We start from the raw sequence: 21,160 nt of genomic DNA, 5'->3' as shown, positions 1-21,160 counted from the left end.
AAAAATCTGTCCTCAAATATAGCATACATGAGCTCTTCACAGAAAAAAGAAAGCTAGATGAAATCTGGGAAAACAAATAAGGAAATTAGGAATGAGGATAAACAAACTGGTGGGTGAGCTTTGAATACATTTAAACATGGAATCAAAATAAAGCATTTGCAAGAGTTATGGGGATAAAGGAGAAAGGAAGTTTTTTTTAAAAAATCAACATTAAAATTATAACATAACTAACAACAATCCAGAGACAGGGAGGGAAAAGAAAACGTAAGGCCACACATTTCCCCATCTTTCACAGGCTGGGGCAAATCAATACTATCTGAAGTTGATCAATCAAGAAATAGAAATGCAAGCAATTTTTTAAAACTAACCACTAGAAGAAATAAAATGAAATTTAATTTTCCCAATACTAGACAGACTCTCTTTCCTCTCCAATTCTCTCTCTTCCCCCACACACACTCAGACTGTGTGAGCAAAAGAAAGAAAACAAAAGAAGCGTAAAAAATGGAAACAAGAACCTAAAATTAGGCATACCACATTCTATAAATACATCTGTCACAATAGATGTAAATTGGAGAAATTCACCCATTAAAAAGTATTTTATACCAAATGCAAATTCTACTATATGCTGTAAGAAGCATTTTTCAAAAGTTATTCAGAAAGGTTGAAAGTAAAAACATGCCAACGAAAAAGAACAATAATGATACACAAGGCAGATTGCAAAGTCAGGAGCCTGCGAGCATTCAGCTCTGTGCTGGACCCTCACACACTTTCTCCAAATGTCCCTGGCCACTCCATAAGGTCTCTGGCACCTTCCCTTCTCCATTTCCTTCAAAGGGCCATTTACCTCTGCGAATTGTCAAGTGTCTTGTTTATCCGTGATTTCTTGTCTGTTGCACATATAAATGTCAGCCTGGCAAGGGCACATGTTTTCCTTTTGCTCACCCCTGTTGCCCAGAACAGCACATGGGGGATGCTCAGAAATATTTTTTCTAAGAATGAACAAAGGATAGCTAATGAATAAGTTTCATTTGGACCAAATACTTAACTTGTGTGTGTGCACTTTACTGAGGTGTAATTGATATACAAAAAAACCCTGGACATATTTAACGCATACAATTTGATGAGTTTGGAGGTAAGCATACACCTGTGAAACCATCACCACAATCCAGGTAATAAATATGTCCATCACCTCAAAAAGTTCCCTCCTGCTCCTTTGGGTTCTGTTGTTGGTTTGGTTTGGGGTTTTTTTGGGGAGGAGCGGGGGGTGGTAAGAGCATTTAACATGAGACCTATCCTCTTAACCAGTTTTTAAGTGTATAGTGCTGTTTGTTAATTCAAGAGCAGAATGGTGGTTGCCAGGGCCTGGGAGGAGGGGAAATTGGAGAGTTTCCCAACAGATGTAAAGTTTCAGCTATGCAAGATGAATAAGTTCTAGAGATCTGCCATACTTACTTTTTCAATGAAAGCATGATAGTTCTAAAAGAAAAATGGACTTTCCTAGAAATGGCTAAAATGATTATAATTGTATACCCAAAAAAGCCAGATGAAATAAAGGAAAAGAGTGATAACTCTGACTAAACATAACGTGTAAAATTCTGTAAAGCACAATTTCTGCGCACTAAATGGGTAAAGAAATGAAAATCTGGGGGAAATACTTATAACACCAATGCAGGTGAAAGGGAGGCCTCCACAAGGCAAACCGAATGCTGACACATCTCGTTTGTTTGTTTAAATTTGATGAAGCCAAAAGGAAAATGTCCAAGGACACGAAGATATATGAAATAATGAAAGTGAATCAATGCAAATCACAGCAAAAAGTACCATTTTCACTTATGGATTTGCAAAGGATGACCAGCATATTAATAATCCGCTTCTGACAACAGTGTGGGAAGGAGGCACTCATGACTTCTCAGTGATAGCATGACTGGGTGCACGTTTGAGGAGGGTAACTTGGTAATATTCCTCAAGGTTTAAAGTGCACGGGTGCCTTGACCCAGCAATTCCACATATGAGACTTAATCTTACAAAGCACTCACTTATTTGTATAAAGATTCTCTCTCTCACACACACACACACACACACGCAAGTGTTTATTCCAGATAAAATACGGAGAAAGCTGTCTGTATGCAAAGCCCTGGTCTTTGCTCTCTATGTGCATTGTTTTAATTCTCTCAACAAATACACGACATAGGTTTGCTTTACTCCAATTTTACAGATGAGGAAACCGTTTCAGCGAGGGTAAGAAGCGTGGCTGACGAGCGCTGAAGCTCGGATCCGAACGGAGTCCCTTTGTATCAGAGCTTAGGTATCCTTTTTCTTGGCTTCCTTTTGTTTGTAATAATGGAAAACTGGAAACAACTTCAACATCTATTAGCGCGGGACAAGTTAAATAAATTAGTTTCTGGAATACTAAGCAGGATTAATTTTCATCAGCTTAAACTTATGTACAGAAATGAAAAAAACGCCCAAGACACATCAAGTGAAAAACAGCCAGGCAGCAGGACATAAACTGCGATTCCTCCCGTGTACGTGCGGGGGCTGCTGGTGGTTAACTGCAACTTACCAGATTTTGTACTCTTTGCTTCCTTTAGTAATGAGCATGTCTTTCTGCTATAATTTTTTAAAAAAACTAATTTTGAAATAAAGAATAAACATTTCCTGGACACTTCCCCAGGATATGAGTCTGTTCCAAGAGGTACACACCCAAATCAGGAGGGCCGGTAACACTCTGACAATAGGATTTCTAGAAAGAGAGGAAAAAATGACTTCAAGATGCGATGTTTCCTCATAAACAAGAGGCAGTCGGAGCTGAGTTCCCGGTCTGATATTTGAATGCCCCCATGGCATTTTTTTCTGGCTATTACAAAGAGAGGGCCATTAGGAAGCCCTGCCTTGCGGAGGGCTTCAGCTGTGAGCGCAGGTCCTATTTTTACAGGGTGTTGGCCTTCTTCCCCTCACATCACTCATTTTCAACGTGAACGTGCCCCACAGCTCAAGGAACAGGAGGCAGGGTCACTTTTCTATACCGGGCGCAAGTGTCTCATGTTTTCCTGTTTGGCACGCTCTCCACTCCCTGGGAGAAATTCTACAGCCAAAGACAATCTGTTTTTCCCTTTAAATGAGGGGAGCTTCACAGAGCTTCAAAGGAAAAGGTGCAAAATGATGAGGGATGGTCCATACACCCGGGCACCCCTCGTCAGGGGTGAAGGTTTTCAAAAGAATCAGACTAGAAACTTGTTGGAGGTGAAAGGGCAATGCTTTGGGTAAACCACCCAATCTACTGTGGTGTTTTTATAAAAGAAAATAGAATTTCAACACACAGGGCTTGTGAGAACATCGGCTATGTTTCAACACCATGTTTCTCACATAAACATCAGCGATGTGGTCATTTGCCTGCTTGCGACTTTTCATTACGGATAATTAAAGAACAGACCCCACTTCAGTGGGGGAAGATATACAACTCCTTATCGGAGGACTGTAGATGTTCTTCTTAACAGTGTACAGACACGGAGATTAAATTTCAGAGAGAGATTTATTTTGTGCTATTGTCCCGTTATTCACCAGAGGATTGTGCAATGCAAGTAATCTGATCAGAATAATGCATAGGGACATATTTCAGAAAACCAATAATTGTGGTAACATTGAGCTCTGCCAGGTGCCAAAATAAAGTCCAGAATCACTCTCACCCTTTTCCCCCAATTCCTTCATCATAACTTCATGAGATGGTGCAATGTTGTCCGTTACAGGCGCAAGCTGGTGGAAATCACTATTGGACTTTTAGAGATTTACTGTAATTTGAGATCTATAGCACTTCTCTAGACCCAAAATCAAAATGATATTTTATAGATGAGTCCTGGCAAGATTTTACAGCTTTTATATCTTAGGAATTCTTTGCCCTTGGCTGGCTACTGCAGGGGTTTTTTATTATGTTATGAAGCAGTTCAGTCGAACAATAGAAAAATTACTAAAACTGGCTGTATTTAAATTCTGTTTACTTCTTTAACCTTTTGACTTACCTACATAAAAGGTAATCTTTCAAGAACAAGTCCCAAACAGAATCATCGCCTCTTTGCCCTTCTCAAATCCTTATGGGATAAACAGAATCTGTAACAAGATCCCTTTAACCATTTTTTATTCTGCTCATATTTGCAATGATTTTATAACAGACGGCCGGTTTGCCTCTCACATTATCACAATCAGTGCATCCTGGGATTAAAAACCATTTAGGGCCCAAGTCTTAAACATACTCCCCACACAGCAGTATAATGAACATTATGCATTGTTTCTTTTTATTGTTACTAGCTTTATTGGTTCAACCAAGAAGCTGGGGAGTTTGGTCCTCATTTTTAAGCAGAGGAGCGACCCACTTACCAACATGGAAAGTGGCATCAAATGAGATTGCAAAGGTGGCCGGGAAGTGAATGCATGAGCCCTTGATGGCCACCATCCCCATTTTTATCACGAAATGGTCATGCACTAGATGCCTCTCCAGAGACTTTTCTTGGAATATTTTCTTTACAAACATGGGCTGATGTCTAAATTGCTCAAGAACAAATGTGTTGAGTGGCTAAAAAGATTGCATTAAGAAGAGCAAGGTAATCAAACAAGTGGCTTAGAAGCCTAACCATATGGAAAATTCCAGGCAATTCTGGGGAGGTCCGTTCAGCTGCCTGTGGATGGATTCTAGGCGCGAGGGGGCCACAGGAGGACGTGCTGCCCCCACCCATCTCCAGTGCGGTAGTCCAGGGTGGTCCAGGGGCAGGAGGGCCTCTACTCTGGGCACAGCTCCTCCACTAGAAAAATTAAACAGGGAAGGTCAGCTACATCCAACCAGGATCTCCTTTCAGGATCCCACAGCATGAAATAGGGTGGAGACAGTGAATTCAGCCCTGCTCAACCACAATTTCCCAGCCTTAGGTCAAAGATAGAAACTGGTCTACAGAAACTGAACACCAGAGAAGATCCTAAGTGACTTCTTTTGTTGTTACCCACCAAGTAGAATATGCGTCCCAAGATAATCGGACTTGCAATCTAAGGTGAACTTGAATTTGGACAATAAGATCAAAAGATATATTAATGAGCTCTTATGTTTCCTGAGCTGGTTTTCTATGCCAACCTAAGAATGACTCCGCTTGCAAACGGTTAACAGAGAAAGAAAGAACTCCATCTCAGGAATCAGTATTAATCTTTAGTTTATCTGTGAAAACAGGAAAGGGTGGTTTTTAGGGAAATGAATGCCTTCTGATTTTTACATTGTTAAGAATGTTCAGTTAGTCTATCTTAGTAATTAAATAACATTACCACCTTATATTTATATAGGGTTTTACAGTCATTTCATTTTTTCTGGTCCTTAACCCTGTGAACCAGATAGATAGTACAATCATCATTTTAGATGATAAAATGAAGCTATACAAAAATATTGACTTTATTCCTGTTAAAATTAGAAATAATACAACGATGTCTATTATCACTATGACTGTTTAATATTGTTCTGATAGATTTTCCCAATGCAGTGACATGTGAAATATAAAAAAATGAACTATTATAAATGACAAAAATCATTCTTTGCACGTAATATACACATACATAGAAACCCTTAGAACTAATTTAAGTGAAGTATCCAGAAATATGTTAAATATAGGAAAATTAATTCATAGGTTATTAGAAAACAGAATGGGAGAAAATTACTTTCATAATAGCAAACCCAAACATAAAACGCAAGCACGAATCCTAACCAGAATTATACAGAATTTGTAATAGGAAGGCCACAAATATTTCCTGAGCAACATTAAAACATTTTACAGAAATATATGATGGTCACCAAAAGGAAGGCTGAATGCAGTAAAGATGAATATTTTTCCCAATTAATTTAAAAGAGGAATGTAAATGCAATCATAGTCCCAGTGGGTATTGTTATGGCACCTGACAGAATCATTCTAAAATTTATATCAAAAATAAATAACAAAGAAGAGCTAAGAAATTGCTGGGGGAGGGGAAGAGCAAGATGGGGAAAATGTTCCTGCCAAGAAGTCTCATTTAACTAAGGACTTTTTCATTTAAAGGGGAAATTATAAAACACGAGAAGAGGTGTGCATACAAATAGACATATTTAATAAACAGTGTTAAGAAAAACGCCCCTGTGTTTAAAAAACTGGCATACATTATAGGCACACCTCACATGATATAACCAAATAAATTCCAGATGGATAAAAATAACCCAGTAAGTAAATAAAAAATAAATATGCAAAATTTAAAAAATAAGACTAGTTTTTATATTCTTAAGCTATACATTCCATGAGGGGAGAATCATGTCTGTCTTTTTGAATGAATGAATGAAAAAACACCAAAATAATGGGGGGGAATCACAAAGAAAAAATGGATTGCTGTGATGGTTTAAAATATCTTTTAAAACAAGAGGCAAATAAATCTGGGAAAGGATTGCAAATAGTATGATCAAGGATTAATATTCTTAAGATGTAGAGATTTCATTAGTCAATAAGAAAAAGACAATGGGAGAAAAGTGGAGAATATTGCAAATTGTGGTTTGGGAGTGTCAAGAGAGACGGGACCTAAGACAGCTATGCAGTTCCGAGAGGCTGCTGTGGTGAGCGACATAAATTTCCATCAGCCTCATCTGCAGGGTGCTGGGCCTTCCTCCAGCAGCCCAGACACAGAAGCATCGATCTAAACACACTTTCAATACTTTGACATCATCATTATCTAGGGATGGTGTTGCCTTACTAAGATTCCTTGATAAAGATATTCTTCCAGTCACTTTTGCTAAGCTGAGGTTTGGTAAAAGGATCTTAAAGCTAGAATTTCATGATAACTTGGCTCACAAAAATAAAACAGAATAGTTTGGCTTTTCTGTGAGAACTAATCCATTTATCTTATAAATAAGTTAAAAAATTACTATGTAAAAATGATAAAAAATCTATGACAGTGTTAATTTTTGTGATTTAGGTGCCAAGAAAAACTCTTCTATCTCGAAAGTTTCCAGACGTGAATGTACACACACACGCGCACACAGCATTAGGAAGGAATATATTGGCCAAACACCCAATCTAACTTCTCAAAACCTTGATACTCAATTCATGGGCGTTCATTACCTTTGTCGTCAATAAAGAAGGAAGATGAAGCCACTCAAGAGTTCATGGAAAATTAAGGATTGAAGGAGGACAGGAGACAACAAAAAATTAAATTGTCTAATTTACAGGCAGAATTTAGGAAAACATGAAATACATAAAGAAATAGATAAGAATGCAAAAACTCAGTCATTTTCCTTTAAAAAGATAATATAATGTAATGACACAGTATAAGGGCAAATGTCTTAAAATTTTGTTCTGTTTTTCTGATTTACTAATGGAATAGATGCTCTTTATTTAAAAAGTAGAAAACAGGATTCTGATTTCTATGGCTGACTGAAGATATATTATTCTTTCAGCCCTCTCCAAACCCTGTTGAAATCACTGAAGAAATATTTTTTAATTCATTATGGTTCTGGAAGAAATGGACCCTTATCAATAGATCAAAACAGGAAGGAAATTCTGGAAGATGTGGAACACATGAATATTGATCAATGGCAAATCCCAACAAGCTAAAGTGCCAGCATTACCAAACAGACAAAAAAAGGGCCATCTTGAAAATAAGTTTCCCAGCAGAACCCCGTTACACCCCAAGATCAGAGGAGGGAAAAGATCAAGTCATGGACCGTCAGCCCAGAAATTATTCAAAGGCAGCCTCCAATGTACCCCAATGAGCCACAGTGCCCCCTGTTTACTTCCTTGTGTAGGTACCTCCCTCATCCAGTCTGGGTGGCCTGTGACTTGCGTTATAAAACAGAATGCGGGGGAGCAGCCCTGCACCAGGCACCAGGTCTGAGCCGAGCCCTTAAGAGGACTGGCTGCATCTGCTTCTTCCCTTTTGGAACTTGCACTTTGGGGACATCCTGAGCTGTCCTTGTAAGAAGTCCAGCTCCCCTGCTGAGGAGACCACCTAGAGAAATCACATGAGGAGAGTCCACGTGGAGAGGAAGAAGCCCTGAGATTACATGGAGAAAGAGAGAGACAGAGAAGTGCATCCTTTGTAAGCGCAGCCCTGCCAAGGCTCTGGGCATGTGAGTGATCCCTCCTGGGCGCTCCAGCCCAGTGGAGACCCCAGACAACTGCAGACCCCGCCAGCAGCCCCGGGAGCAGGAGGATGGCCCAGCCGAGCTTTGTCATCCTTAGAATCATGAGTAAATAGGATGGCTCTCTTATGTGGGATCTCTGATGAGGAGGTCCTCAGGGTGGGGTCTATGGCCAGAGAAGCTGGTAGCCACCTGGGTAACTTAAGCTGCCGTGAGAATGATATGCCTGGGACCCATGAGGTGCCCTGCTCACCCTCCCTGAGGGAAAGCTCAGCTGGCCGAGTCCCTGAGCCCCATCCCCTGCACAGACACCAGAGCCATGGCTTCTAAGGTCAGAATTTGCATTCACTGCCAAGGTGACACAGCACAGTCATCAGTACCACTTGGCTTACAGTCTCATCTATGATGTGAATAATTACAAATCCTCACACATTGGGGGAAGCAGCTTGAAAGAACAGTGCCCCTCACAGAAGTCGAGAGAAGAGTCAGAATGAAGGCAGAAGAAAATGTTGAAGTCCAATGAATGAGCTCAGAGGAATATGAAAGGATACCTGTTGGCTAATCTCAAAAAGCCTATAATACAACTTAGGAAGATAAAGAATATGATTTCCAGGATGAAAAACTCAATAAAAGAACAAATAGACAAAGCTGAATGTCCAGTTAGGAAAGTGGAAGACTGAGAGAGTCTCCAAAAACTCAAACCAAAAGGACAGAGATGAAAAATAGGACAGAAAATTTAAAAGATAACACGGACTGATTCAGAAATTCCAACAGCCGTCTAATAGAGTTTTCAGGAGAAAAAGATATTGGAGGAGAGAAAAGGAACAAAGCATTAATGAAGTAATTCTCCCTCTTGGAAAAATGCCCTGAGTTTTTTGGTTTGTTTATTTTCTTTTGTTTTGTCTTATTGAAAGGGTTGATCAAGTGCTGTACAAGAAGAATGAAAAATGACCCATTCTTGAGGCCAGCCCAGTGACGTAGTTGTTAAGTTTGTGCACTGCTTTGGTGGCCCGGGGTTTGCAGGTTCAGATTCCAGGTGTGGACCTAGCATCGCTCATCAAGCCATGCTGTGGTGGCATCCCACATAAAATAGAGGAAGACTGGCATAGATGTTAGCTCAGCAATGGTCTTCCTCAAGCAAAAAGAGGAAGATTGGCAACAGATGTTAGCTCAGGGCCAATCTTCCTCACCAAAAAAAAAAAAAACAAAACAAAAAGGACCCATTCCTAGATTCATCCTGAAAGTGTCCAGAAAGGAAAATATTATCTACATGAAACAAAAAATCAGCTATCTGATCCACAAAAATAGGTCCTAGAAGATAATGGAGCAATGTTGCAAGGATGAGAAAAAAGGAATTTCATACCTAGCCTAAAACCAGTCATGTGTAAGGCAAAATAAGGATAAGTACAGACATTCAGTGACTCCAAAAGTTTGTCAATCTTTTTAGAAGTTACTTGAACATTTGTATTGGCAAATTTGAAAAATGAATCTAATAAAGAAGTTAGTGGATATAAGAAATAATGGTGAGAAAAATACCAAAAAGATACAACTTTAAAAAAGAATTATCTTTATAATATGGCCATAGTTGGTATGATTTTAAAAGGTAAAAGTATAAGGCAAAAAATAATAATTTTTTGGTATTTTTTGGTATTTTGGAACTAAAACTCTTAATTACATCAACAGAGTACAGGAGGAGAAATAGAGATGACGAAAGAGGCTTGTCATACTTGCGGGAGCTTAAACTTAATATTAGACCCAAAAATCAAGACAAAAAGGACATTTAACACAAGGAATTATGTTTTATATAAAATATAAAAGTACAGGCCTTTTTGTTTAATAGTATAAGCTCCTATACATTGAACAGCAAAACATCAGACTATATCAAGCAAAATATATAAAACAGTTATATACAATATATAAAGCAGAAACTGGAAAACCAGAAGAAACTAGCTTGTTCACAGACATAGAGTGAGATTTTAAGTTACCTCTTGAAAAATTACATACGCGACAACTGAATAAAGAGGCAAGATTAAAATATCTTGATAAAAGCTTGATTGAAATGATCTAAAGAAAGCATTGCCCACAACAGATGGAGAATCCATGTGTTTTTCAAACACTTTTGGAATATTTACTTTACAAATGTGCCCAAGTTTTGGTGCATAAAGAAAATTAAACAGACTCCACAAAAGTAGAAATCACAGAAACAGCTCTCTCTGAGTCCAAAGCAATAAAACTAGAAACTAATAACCAAAAGATGGCCTCAAAATGTCAAGCTACTCAAACACGTGAATCAGAACCTCTGAATAACTTATGAATGTAAGAGAAAATAAAAACTGAAATTAAAAATGTGTAGTAATGAAAATGTTCCATATTAAAACCCATGGGCACAGGCAAAGCAGTCCTCAGAGGAAAATGTAGAGCATTAATGCATTTTCAAAAAATAAGAAAGACTAAAAGCGAATTAACTAAGCATTCCATTCAAGAAGTTAGAAAAATAACTCAAAAAATCTCAAGTAAATATGAGGAAATAATTAACAACAAAAAAGAGAAGCTCCCATTTCTAATATCCCATACTAAGTTATTCGGACCAACCCTTCCATTGAAAACAACTACAAATAATAGACAATTTTAATACCCCTTAAATGCATGAAAAAGTTGTCAGTATTGTAAAGAAATACCTTCTGAAGTCTAAGGAAACAGAGAACTCAGAGAGCCAAGAAAAAGAACCTTAACTTCATGAAACTACACAACTGCATCCACGGTGCCAATTCCTAGGGTCCTACAACACAACTTTGGACCAACAAATTTTTAATGTTAATGAACAGTTTTTTACAAAATTCTGAGGGTTCCACAATTGACTGAAGAAATGTAGAAAACCAGAATATATATCAATGTCTACAAGAGAAATCAAAAAGTAACCAAACATACATACCCCACTTCTCACCAGTTCGACCCAACCTTCCACAAGATTTCCTGTGCTGTTTAAATTGTTCCCAGCAGAGGAGATGTATATCTTCTCACCTCATCCGCAGGACAGCCTACATTTTTATTAATTCCTTTTCATTTATTCTTTTCTAGCTTTTTTAGTTGTATATATAACTAATTTGTTTATTTCCATTTCTGGTGATAGAGGTACATAATTAGATGCTTCTCCTCTTAGCTTTAGTTTAACCGTATCCTCTAGATTCTGAGATACTAAGTTTTTCTTATTATAGAAATTCTGCAATTTTGTTTGTTTCCCCTTTGACCCAAGAGTTGTTTAATAGAAGGATTTGTTTTTCCAGGTGGAAGGACCTCTTTGTGTTTTTATTTTCTTATTAATGCCTGGTTTTATTGCACTTAGGGTGGTTTGTATTACTTATACTTTTGGAACTTATTGAGGTTTTCTTTATAGCCTAATATATGGTCATTTTTTGTAAATGTGTACTTGAGAAGAAAGTGTGCTCTCTATTATAGGAGTACAAAATGTTAGCTCCACACAGTCTACCTTATTCACTCCCTTGTTGAGGTCTTCTACATAATGAAGGAGGTAAGACGAGCATTATCCACACTAATGGTTCCGTCTCCACCTGAGACTGAAAGCGTACATTGTCCTTCTGTACGTGCTGTCTATTTCTCCTATTCCAGTGTGTCCATGTTTCTTTCTTTTTTTTTTTAAGGTAACCTTTTTTTGGTGAGGAAGATTGGCCCTGAGCTAACATCTCTTGCCAATCTTCCTCTTTTTTTCCTTCTTTTTTTTCCTCTCCAAAGCCCCAGTACACAGTTGTATATCCTAGCTGTGAGTCATTCTAGTTCTTCTATGTGGGATGCCACCACAGCATGGCTTGATGAGTGGTGTGTAGGTCCACGCCCAGGATCCAAACCAGCAAACCTCAGACCACCAAAGTGGAACACATGAACTTAACCACTCAGCCATGGGGCTGGCCCCCTCTTTTTTCCTCTCTCATGGTTTCTGTTACACAAAGGTCGCTTCTGTGTAATCTCATGCATAGATAATAATAATTTTTGTATCTTCAGTGTGAACTGTGCCTGTAGCCTTATAAAATAATCTTTTTTTTTTCCTTTTAAGGATTATTGGCCTGAATTCTATCTTGTCTATTATCAAATTGCAACACCTGCCTTCTTTTGATTACTATTTGTATCCTTGCCAGCCTTTTATTTTTCTTCCTCAATTACTTTGTATTAGGCATCTCTCTTGGATGCAGCTTTAAGTTGTATTTTGCTTTGTTAGCCAATCAGACATCTTTTCCTCTTAATGAGTGAGTTAAATCTGTCAATATTTATTGATAGGACAATATGTTGAGCTCAGTTCTTTCATATTGTTTCATGTAATATGACATACCCATATGCTTATATGTATGTAGGTATACATATGTTATGGATGTTATGATACATACACACGCATGTACAAAGTCCTTCACTATGAGGTCTTTTTCTTTACTATTCTGGTATCATTTACCAGAATTTTGGTGAATTTATTTTGGTATTTAGGAAAGTTTATATTTTTCTTCTAGTGTTTTTCTTGTTACAAATATCTTTGCATAATAGCCTTCGTCTCCTCTTTCTTTAGTTTAATATCAACGGAGACATAAGTAAACAGCCAAAATTAAATATCAGATTTTGCAAGAGAATTAGGCCCTCAGGCATCTCTATTTTAGATTGGAAACAAAGACTTATCTCTTAAGCACCTAAAATCATGCAGAGCTCATACGTACCATCCATGGGAGAAGGAGAAAATCAAACAATGTTCCATGTGGCTAAACTTCCCCCTGAATCAGTTAAAAATGGTTCTCAGTTATGAAAACAGGCACTAACCAATAACTCTGTCCCTTTCCTGTCCCTCTTCCCAACCACCGAACCATTAGACACTAGTGTTGGTGTTAATCCTCGTACTCCAAGATTGTACTCCTTGATTTATCAGTTGCAAGTGCTATTTGACTGTTAGCTAACATCCACGGGGTAATCAGTGAGTTGTTCCACTTTCCTCTTCCTCCTCACATTTTGCCTTACATCATTTCTCCATCATCAGAGCATACAACCAACACAGAACCATTTTGTCACCCTCACTCCCATTGTTTGGTCTCAGTTCTACAGTCAAATATCTTCAACGCCTTCTCCAACACTCTACATAAAGCTTTTCTAATTACTTTAATATGTCTGAGGTTCATTGTCTCGTAGAATCTCCGGGAAGGGCTCACAGGAACACTTGCCCTTCGGTTCTTGAATGTTCAATGCAGGTTACATGTGGCCTCTGTATTTTAAGGGAAACTGGGCTGGATATGAAATCCTTCAATCACATTTTCTTTTCTTGATAATCTTTAAAACGTTGAGTTCTTGCATAAAATGTTTCTGTTGAGAAGATTGATGCCAGTCTCATTTTCTTTCTCTTTCAAGTTATTTTGACATTTTGGCTGGATTCTCAAAGAATGTTTTCCTTATTTTTGAAATTCAATACCTTTCCTAGGATCTATCCAGGGCTTTTCCATTCTGGGTCAATTTGCTCATGTTTGCAGTGCCCTTTTCAATATGTAGATTAAAATCTCCGTTTATCGCAGGAAACTGGATGGCTCAAAACATGACATCTGTGGAGCCACTGCTCAGTCTCCAGCTTAAGTCTGCTACAGGAATGTTTCTCATCCTGATTCAGGGTTTCCAACCCAATGTAAGGCCTTACTCTCAAGACAGTGTTCTCACGTCTCGATTTTGGGTTTGGTTGTTACAATATTCACTGGGAGGGGCTCCCTCTGGGCCCTCCCTCCATGCCGCACGAGCCTTCTCTCTCCCTTACCCCACTATACCTGCTTTATGCAAGTTGGCTTCTGATTCCGATATTCTCCCACACAGTGAGGCTCCATCCCTCTGAAAGTGTCTGCTGGTCACTCAGCTAGACTGTCGCAGCATCTTTGGAGTTCCAGCACCCACCTGTACAATCATTTCTGTCTCACCAGCATCTCTGAGTCTGAGGACTTCTCTCGGCCTGACCGGTTGTGGCCACATCTGCAAATTCAGAGTGAGATGCTTGCTTTGGGGGGATACGTTTAGTTTCCACAAATCATAGGCAAGACTTTAGCCCCTTCCCCGCTGCATCTGCCAGCATACAACTGACCCCTCTCTGCCATGGCTCAGGGTGGTTTGGCCACACCCATCCATATTCTTGTCACCTGGCTTTTGTTGTCTGTAGTTTATACCCTTCATACTCTCTTTTGTTTATCTGTGTTTCAGAAAACATCTTGGGGTGATTCAGAACCACAGTGAGGCCAGAACTCCAATGCAAGAGTCTGATAGATTTTCAATTGTTGATAGAATTGACTATGCTCTAAAACAATTTTAACATTCCACAATTTATTTAAGAAAATACAGAAAATTTATATATAACAATCACCATATTGAGTCTTTCCATATCTAGAACATAGTATATCTCTTTTATTTGTCCAAACCTTATTTTGATCTTTCTCAGCAAAATTTTGTAGTTTCCTTCTTGTGATTTTACATTATTCTTCCTAACATTCTTCATAGGCACTTTATATTCGAGATTGCTTTTGTAAATAGGAATTTCTTTTCCACTGACTGCACTAACTGATTATGGCTTATATGTAAGATTGCTATTGATTTTTATATGTTTAATTAGAATCAACACACTTTTATTTTATATTGCCTTGGTTGGATAAGATAAAAGCTAAAGTAGATTTTTTATCACCAAGATAAAGATCAAACACATATATTTGTTTAAATGAAATATCAATCAGGAATTTAGAGAATAAGATTTTAATGACTAACTTTTAAATCAAAAGATCTTTTTTATTTTATGGTTTGTGTTCATAATCTTCAGATAAATCACAAGTGATTTAATCAGTAGAATTTAATCAGGGGAAATGTGAGGATTTGATCCACTGGTCTGAAATATCTTTGAAAATGACATAATTCCTTGTAATAACATATTGCTCTTTGAGCAAGATGTTGTAAATGGCCCCTTTGGAGATGTTCTGAGAAATGGTATCTTGGTATCTGTTTGTAATCTGGTATTGGAATATGAACAGAAGTTTGTATATTAGAAGAAGAAATTCTTGGGAAAACTCATTCTGCATAGTTTTGGTAATAAAAATTCTGTGAAACAACGAAAACACACTTTGGGCATCTGAGCAACCACCATCTGCTTAAATAGAGAACACCCAAAGAAGCTGAGGCACCTCTCTCTTCCGTATCCCTCCTGAATATCTGCCTGCGCTGAGAACACTCCAAGGGCGTGGAACTTGCCTACCCTATAGGCCTGTCATCATGGAAGTACCGGGGGGCCTGAGAAGGGCCTGTTCCCAGGCAAAGAAGAAGCTAATTCTGAAGGGAAAGGAAGAAATAAAACTAAGCTGCTTCTAAGAGCAAAGAGCAGAGGACGGGAGAGGAGACAGACCAGGGCAACGATGGACCCCAACATCCCAACTTCATATATAAAGTCAGCCATGAGTATAAGTTGGCCAAGAACACCCCAGATCAGCCAAGGCTGGGCTCTGTCTGTGGGGTGGAGCCATGGTGGCTCATCGAGCCATATGGACGGTGCCTACAATACCAGCTGTTAGTAAATCACCTGTCAGCATTTGGCTTTCAGAGTTCATCCTGACTCTAGAAGCAACTCAAAATGTGTCAGTTGGAACCTGTGCTTCCTTTTAGGTTAAAACCACATTCACCTAACCTTGAATCCCAGTTTCTAATTAACCCTCATTACCTACATGGTAGACTGCTAGTTAGTTTCCTCAACCACAAAGAAAAAGTTTAGACTAGATGAGCACCCGTGGGTCATTTCAGCTTTGACATTCCGTAGCCTCTGAAATCCATAATAGAAGTCCAGGTACTCAAATTCATTCACTGCACAATTACAGATTGAGTGCAAACAGCCGCCAACGCAGGATGTGAACCAGAAGAAGAAGAAACAGAATAAAAGAATAAACAGAAATGAGGAGTGACTGCAAATGGGTACAAGGTTTCTTTTTGGGAGTGAGAGAAATGTTCTAAAGTTAGATGATGGTGATGATTGCACAGCTCTCCAAATATACTGACAAATAATTGAATTGGACACTTAGAACTGGTGAATTTTACGACATGTAAATTAAACCTCAAGAAAGCCATTAAAAGAAAAAGGAAAAACAGAATAGCTGGTTCTAGAACGCTTACAGCAAGGAAAACAAGAAAGGCAGCACGGAGAGCTGGATGCGACACCAAAGGATGTCCAGTGCGGGTGGTCATGGACCCGTCCAACCTGAGAAGCAGCAGCAGATCCCCTGACTTGGTGATGACTTGGTGACTCTCAAACATTTCCTTTCCGTGGGCCACACTCCCTTCCTCTTTGTCAAGGCCGACACGGACAGTGGCGGGTAAAATCAAAGCCAACTTCTGTCTCTGGGGCTGGTTGCTATCCGGGCTGGCAACCATCCAACAAATTGTCCGTGTAGAGAGAAGATTCCTCTTCTCTGCTTCCTTTTCACATCCCCCAGGAAAACTAAACCAGGAAGGGAAGCCTCAGAGGGCAAGAATCCTAAAATGGCTACTCATTACAATGTTTGCAATTATTTCAAATTTTGATTTTCATAATAACTCTTCATGGTTGTGTTGACCAGAGGGAAATTTTATTCCCAAATGTGCCCATGTCAAATTTGCCATTATCTTCCAGGAAGAAAAAATCAAATGAAAAGGCTTTTAAAAAGAGATAAAGTTTACTCATTGGAAATTAGAAATGAATATTTATTGTCAGATCTCTGTCTAGATTAAAACCTTTTATTTAACACCAGTTGAAAGTGTAAATTATTCACATGTTTACATTTCAATGACTTCTGTTCTCTAATGATTCCATTTTCTAGAGTGTATTAGTGGTAAGATAATGAAATGCCTCATCAGCTTGGAGTATTAAGCAAACAACTAACTTCAACTTTTTCAACAATGGATAAAAAATAGAGTGGCCCCAACAATTTACTTCATCAATTTATGCAACATACAGCTAACTTCCCAAAAGACAGCAATAAAGAGAGGGCTGCCAACAGCAATGGAAATGCATTCCAGTCTCCCGTCAACATGCAATGGGACCATGATAACAAATACACTCCTCTCACACAAATCACGATTTTTGGCAAGATTAATCTTTTGCCAGAAGGGAGGAGAATTAGAAAAAAAAGAAAGAGCATAGTATTCTCCACTTCTCCAGCCAGCAAAGATGATCTCTTGCTGCTGGAATAACATTATATAATTGTTCACTCCATTCTTCTCTCCTAGGTTATTACTTAATGTTAGGAAATTTTATCATTAGTAATAGTAATCCCACATCTGTTTATATTACTCCAAGTTTACAAAACACTTTGCACATATGTTATTCCATTTAAGTGATGTGCTCTTTCTGGGATATTGGGGGAATCTTTATATGCTTAAAGATCAATGAACATATGTATTGACATTCAAGAATTTTATTTAAAAAATCTGTTCTCTAGAACTTTCCATGAGGATGTTATACAAATCTTTCAATAGCACCACGTTGCCCACACATTTAAGGGCTAATAACCTACGACATTTTATACATCCCTCTATTTAACAAATCTCTATTTCCACAGAAATAACTGTAATTTTTTTTTTATTATGCCAAGCATAACTGCTGGCCTTGAGTAAGTCAGAGAAATGCTTTCTTTAGAATTATAATAGGCATTGGGGCTAAAGAGTTAAGACACAACACCGATCCAAAAAATATTTAGTCTAATAGGGAAAACAAAACGTTCATAAAATGAAAACTAACAAAACATGGTAATGAGTAGGCATGACTAAGCGAATGACAGGGAAAGCAGTAGAAGCATTCCTCCGAAGGGGAAATCCTCATGGCCTTGGAAGAGCTGGAGACGCCCCTGCTGAATGCTGTTGAGAGAAAGCAAGGAAGGAGGGTGCCCTCGCTGCAGGGAGTGGGCGTAGCAGGAGGGAAGCGAAGGGCAGGAAGGCGCCGGGCGGCTGCAGGTGGACCACGTGGCTGGTCTGGGTGGGCCATATATTTTGAGCAAAGGGGGAGTAAAGAGTAAAGGTGTTGCACAGACTGAGCTAGATTGTAAAGAGTCATGAAGTGCAGGCTAGATTTTTTATTTGATCTTGTAGTTAATCAAGAATCCCCCCCAAAAAAAGAATTTCAACCTTTTTAAGCAATATTTTAGTACTATTAATCTGACAATGATGTGTGAGATGAATTGAATGAGGAAGAAGTTTGGGTAGGACAAACCAACTGTGACAACCTTCTAATAATTTCAGCGTCAGGTGACTGAGATCGAAACTGGGTGGCAGTGGTGATGGCAGGGAGGGAGAGATAGGTGTGCACGGCCTACAGGGAACAAGGAGGCCATGCTGACTGGCTGGTAGGGGAGGTGAGGCATGGAAGGAGCTAAGTTGACTCTGAAGATCCCAACGCAGGTGACTCAGAGATAAAAGATGGCGCCGCTGACGGGAGCTGGGACGTAGCTTGACTGGAAAGAGATGAGGAGCTGGTGTTGGATGTGCTGGATTTGAAGTGACAGTGTGACACCCAGGTGAAGACGTGCAGCCGCACTGTGCGTGCAGAGCGAAGTTCAAGAGAGAAGTCGAGACAGGCGGCATTGTCGCTGAAGTCGTCTGCACAGAAGTAACAACTGAACCTACAGAGCAAACGAGAACTCCCACAGGGAGGGTGCTGGGAGACGAGAGTTGCACGCCAGAGATCCAAGTTCAGGGAGAGCTTCAGCGAGGACAAACCAGAGGCCATGGGAAAGGTGGAGAAGTGGCCGGAGAGATGGAACCAGAGCCACACAGGCCGGGAGTGATGGAGCCAGGAGAGAAAAGCGTTTCCAGAAGTCAGTGGTTCAGAAAGATGTCGTCTCTGGTGTTGCATCTATCCCATTTATTCTGTATTGGGGTGCAGATGCTGGTTTCCATTTTTAGCCCCCCAAGTGACCTTTTGACCCTTTAAATCAAATATGACATAATGTGTGGAATAAAATTTACCAGATTAAGATATTCTGCTGTCATTTCCTAGGTCATTAACATGCAGCTTTTCATCTAATAGGATATGCAAGGCGCTTGGTGTCTTTCCTTTGACCTCCCATGAAATAAATTTAGCCAAACCAGCTCTATCCTGGAACATCTCTTTAATATGCAACAGAGTCTTTCAACTTGAGAAGAAAAATCACCTTTCTAAATGGAGTCCTCTGTGAAAGGGGTGCTACAGAGGCAGGTCCAAAACGGATACTGGGGAAATCCCTGTAGGCCTGTGTCCTCAGACCCATGTGACCTGGTCCTGGCTTGCTGAGCCCCCTGGGAAGCACAGTGCCTGGCCCTGCCTGGGGTCTGCATTCTGGGCTCCCCGAATCCCATCTGACTCACTCTCCATTTCTGGACTGGGTCCAGATCACACGCACTGCCCCCTCAGGAACCACACAAGATCTTCCCCAGGACTGAGCACAGCATGTCCCCACAGTTAGGACCACGTCTGTCCCTCTGCTCGGGCCACTCTGCTCCCGGTGCCAGCAGCAAGCACCACCCCGGCGTCGTCACTGGAGTTCTCTTTAGCCAGAGAAACAGAAGCAGGTAGGAATCCAGATGACTGACTATTTATCCCTGTGCTTCTCGGAAAGCTCTGCTCTTGAGCCTCCCTACAGAGTGCATGTTCCCCCCACAGGTGGCTGCAGCGATGACTCAAATCCATCGGCATGCAGCATCCACAGCCCTCACCAGGGGCCCAGCCGCTGGACTCCCTGAGCCACTTCTGAGTTTATTGACCGTAACACAATGCAGGGCACTCTATCATATTTGCTGTTTTTGTGATTTGTCATGTATTTGCCACATTTCCCAAGTGGCCTGTAAGTTCTTTGCTTGCAAAGATGGTGCCTTACACTTAGCGTCCTAGAGCCCAAGCAAGTCAGAACTGGGAGGAGGAGCCATGTGGATTTTTCTCATTAAGCCCATTTTATAAAGAAGACAGAGTTAGACCAAGGATATGGAGCTAGTTAGCAGTGGCAAGGACTCCAACCCCTGCTTTGGGGCTCTTTCTCCTGCATTGGTCTCTCTCTTGTTTGGGGTGGCCAGGATGTGTCATCTGAAAATTGTTGTAAGGCAATTTGGAAATTTTTATGAGGAAGTCAAGAAGGCAGAACCTCTTGGTGGTGTGTAATTCACAGTGAAGGAATCGTTATTTTTGGACAAGCACTGTCTCTAAAGATATAACTGGGTCCATAGGGAATGGTCTTCCATTTCCTTACACTGACCCTTTAAATTAATATTGGGGTTGCCTGCAATGGTTGGCTTGGGAAAAGGAGCCTGGATCCTTTTCCATGGAGCTCGTCCCTGTTCTCATCATTGTCGTGACCCATTCTTCCTTTCAGGTTTCAATTCCGCCTCGCTATTCTTCCAGGACAGAAACTTCCCTCACTGTCTTCCTCTGAGCTACGGTGACCCTGTGTCCTGATTTTCCAAGGGCAGTCCTGTTTTATACCCCTTATTCCAGCATGATTACAAATAGAGCCTTCCTTCACTCTCAGAAATGTCTGTTTGGATAATAAATTAAACAATTACCATTTATAGCTCATGCAACCAAGAGTTAAATGTACATTAGATTACTTAACCAAGAAACTCACAGTGGATATTTTTTCTTCTGTCAGATCAGCACCCTACCTCCTACCCCACTTCTCAGGGAAGGCTGCTGGTTCTAGTTGGGAGCTGCAGCCACCCACATGGGCAGTCACATGACTGGAGCTGGGCCTGCTTATTCAAGCCAATAAATGTCCTGTTAATGAAGCTCGGTCAGATTGACTTACCAATAAAAGAGAATCCCATCCACAGAAGATGTCTTTGTTACACATCTGCTCTTTTTCTCCACTGCATTTTGCACTTACACAGAATTGCGATTTCATACTGTGACTTTTGTTAGGCTACTGTTTATACACTGGACTTGAATTTTGTTCTTAATTTTGCTGATTCTTCATTTCTTCAGTTCAAATTGCTTCCTATACCTTCTCATGGCCTACCTTCAATAAAAACATAATTTGCTTA

The sequence above is a fragment of the Equus asinus genome, chromosome 2 (genome assembly GCF_041296235.1).
Source record: "Equus asinus isolate D_3611 breed Donkey chromosome 2, EquAss-T2T_v2, whole genome shotgun sequence".
NCBI classification, from domain to species: Eukaryota; Metazoa; Chordata; class Mammalia; order Perissodactyla; family Equidae; genus Equus; species Equus asinus.
Note: the sequence above shows the minus strand (reverse complement) of the source record.